The following is a 4059-nucleotide window of genomic DNA, read 5'->3' as shown; positions in this document are numbered from 1 at the left end:
TAAAAACTGGCTATACCATGATATTTTAACGCGGAAAAGTCTTGATTGTGCTCAGCCAGTATATAATACTGGAGATTATGCTTTACCGGATTATATAAGAACTCCAATTATATAAACTTTACCGGATGATATGCTTTCACATATTAGATTCTGCAACATAATATACACGAAGCAAAACATATTAAAATTCAAACTACAAAATCTGCTTATATATCAACAAAGTATTAATATTTAACATATAATTCAAAAATTATGTTTATCAGGGTATTTACAATTCAAAGCTGCCATAATTTAAAGAATATTTACAAAAGTTATTCCCTTCATTTCCATAATCATCACCAACCATCTCTGGAGGACTTTCATACCCTGATTTGTGTTTCCATTCTGACTGTGCCCACAGATTAAAACCAAGATACTGACAATAATATTTGATTGTATTGGGCACAATTGACATAACATCTTTACCCTGCATCAACATATCAACAAATCTTATAACAAATGCACCACAACTTGTGTTCCCTATCTGTTTTGGTGATTCTTTCCAGTGAAAAACAAATGGTTTATACTCATGTCCAAATGTAGGATGCAAGTCACCAAATTTACAATACTCCAAAATCATAGGAATAAATTCCTGATATTGAAGAATCTGCTCCTTTATAACTTGATAATCATATCCCTGGTACACAGAATCATATACATCTATAGTCTTCTCATTCAAGTCTAACACTGCCAGGTAATAATGAGTGCAACAATCTAAGGCAACTATACCATCTACAATATTTGCAGGAACTCGAATCGGACAGAAAACTTTATCAGCAGATGACCATGGAATCCCACATCTACGATTCTCACCCAATACATACTGAATAAGACCACATCCCAATCCTTCATTCCAAAATTGAAATACAGTAAATTTTTCTGGACGTTTATGCCAGTCATTATATGCAAATTCCAAAGTGTCATTAAAGTCCTGATCTGTTGTTGTTGAAGCAAATGGATACTCATTGAAGTGATATATATGCTTCTTCCTCAAAAAATACATTACAACATCTATGTGCTGAATATAAAACAAAAAAAAATATGTCAAGTATAATATGAAAGAAAATCAAAAGTTCACAACGTAAAAAATATATACATACCGCATCAGTTAATGTATACTTATCATCTACCATCTCTTTAAAGAACATTCTTGATTTGACTTTCTCATTGTAAAGTTCATATGGCTTTCCTTGCAGTACAGGATCTTTTTTGTAAATATCAGTTACATCCCTAAAAAAACAAGGACAAAACAAATATGAAAAACAAAAAAAAGGTGAAATTTTAATAACATATATATCAAATAAAAATACAATAAACTAAATATCAAAACTCACTTTGGTAGACGACCTCTTCTCTTGTTCTCCTTTAAATATGCTTCAAAATTATCCTCAGCACATTTGATTGTTTTACGATAATGCCAGCAACATCTTCGAACATATTTTGGATTCCAATTCAGACCTTTACATGTTCCCTTATATGGAGATTTTAAATGCCAACTGGCATTACGATTTCTTTTTCCTCTACCAAGCAATTCTTCTTCTACATTCGCACTTTGTGCAATCTGCGGTACTTGTGCTCCTGCCACTTCTTTTCCTTTACAGGAAGCAAAATTTTCTTTTTCATTTTCACCTTGTACCTTCTTATCATCTAGTTGAGAAACAAACTTAGCAACTCTAAGAGGAGAAACATAAATTCCCTCATCCACACTTGAATATAAAATAATATTTTTATCAGAATCATTTTTTTGTATATCAGCAGAAACAGATTGTTCAGCAGGGGTGCGATCAACAGTAGGTTCAGGGTAATTTGAAATACTTGACTGAGACAAAATATTAAACTTAGGGCATGAATCCACAGAATTCCTCTTTCGTTTCCTAGTATACAATTTTCCCTGCTTCAAAAAAAGCAAAAAAGAAATGGAGAGATTATTAGAACTGAAAAACATAATGAAATGAAATAAATTATACATATCCAATATAATTTACTAGATAAAACAGTCTACAGATGCTAGTTTTCCAGTATGATATACTGGACAACAAGCTTAAACACGTTAGAATTCCTGTAAAATATACAGGAATCAAACAAAACTCAACCATAATATAATAATCATCCAGTATAACATATTGGAAAGCAAAGATTCACAGGACAATAAAAAAAAGTACTATTAATCAATCAAAAAATAAATAACAACTAAAAAAATTTTAGTCTAAACAGAACTCATCCAGTATAATATACTGGACAACAAGCTTACACAGCGTAGATATACTGTAAAATATACAGGAATCAAACAAAACTGAAGTATAATATAATAATCATCCAGTATAACATACTGGAAAGCAAACAAACTCAAATATTTTTTTCAAAAGCCTAATAAAAAAAACAGATAAATTATAACTCAAAAAAGGAATTGACAAATAAAACAAAATTCTAGTCTAAAAAGAACTAATCCAGTATAACATACTAGAGAAAAAACTTAGACATAGTAAACATCAAAATTGTGCACACTAACCTGCTGAATCTTTTTAATAATTTCATGAACAGCAAGAGGTGCTTTTTCTTTCAACTCCTTCCACATTATCTTTACTTTGTTGGATGCACATTTCAGAAAGACTTGCCAGACCAGTCTCAGGTTCTCTTTCCTTTGCTCCAGATGCTGCATTCACATTTACTATAGGAATAACTTGTTCTACTTCAGGTGAATCCAAAATTATATTTTCTTTTTCAATATCGCGAAAAATGACTTCAACATCTGTACCTCCTGTTGCAGCATCTGTTTCACTTCCCTGAGAAAATAGATTTCTCTTATAATATAAACATTCAACACATATTGGACAATCAAGCTTAAATACAACACACTTCCATTAAAAGATACTGAAATCAAACAAAACTCAAGTATTTTTTTGAAGAGCATAATTAAAAAAAAACAGACAAATTAGAACTCAAAAAAGGAATTGGCAAATAAAACAAAATTCTAGTCTAAACAGAACTAATACAATATAACGTACGATTTCTTTTTCCTCTACCAAGCAATTCTTCTTCTAAATTCGCACTTTGTGCAATCTGCGGTACTTGTGCTCCTGCCACTTCTTTTCCTTTACAGGAAGCAAAATTTTTTTTTTCATTTTCACCTTGTACCTTCTTATCATCTAGTTGAGAAACAGACTTAGCAACTTTAAGAGGAGAAACATAAATTCCCTCATCCACACTTGAATATAAAACAATATTTTTATCTGAATCATTTTTTTGTATATCAGCCCTCATCCACACTTGAATATAAAATAATATTTTTATCAGAATCATTTTTTTGTATATCAGCAGAAACAGATTGTTCAGCAGGGGTGTGATTAACAGTAGGTTCAGGATAATTTGATATACTTGACTGAGATAAAATATTAAAATTAGGGCACGAATCCACAGAATTCCTCTTTCGTTTACTAGTATATAATTTTCCCTGCTTCAAAAAAAGCAAAAAAGAAATGGAGAGATTATTACAACTAAAAAACATAATGAAATGAAGTAAATTATACATATCCAGTATAATTTACTAGACAAAACAATATACAGATGCTAGTTTTCCAGTATAATATACTGGACAACAAGCTTAAACACGTTAGAATTCCTGTAAAATATACAGGAATCAAACAAAACTCAACCATAATATAATAATCATCCAGTATAACATATTGGAAAGCAAAGATTCACAGGACAATAAAAAAAGTACTATTAATCATTCAAAAAATAAATAACAACTAAAAAATTTTTAGTCTAAACAGAATTCATCCAGTATAATATACTGGACAACAAGCTTACACAGCGTAGATATCCTGTAAAATATACAGGAATCAAACAAAACTGAACTATAATATAATAATCATCCAGTATAACATACTGGAAACCAAACAAACTCAAATATTTTTTTCAAGTAGCCTATAAAAAAACAAACTACAAATTAATAACTACAAAAAGGAATTAGACCAAATAAAATAAAATTACTAAGTCTAAAAAGAACTAAATACTAGT

The sequence above is a fragment of the Nicotiana attenuata genome, unplaced genomic scaffold (genome assembly GCF_001879085.1).
Source record: "Nicotiana attenuata strain UT unplaced genomic scaffold, NIATTr2, whole genome shotgun sequence".
Classification (NCBI taxonomy): Eukaryota; Viridiplantae; Streptophyta; class Magnoliopsida; order Solanales; family Solanaceae; genus Nicotiana; species Nicotiana attenuata.
This window is presented reverse-complemented; position numbering follows the sequence as displayed.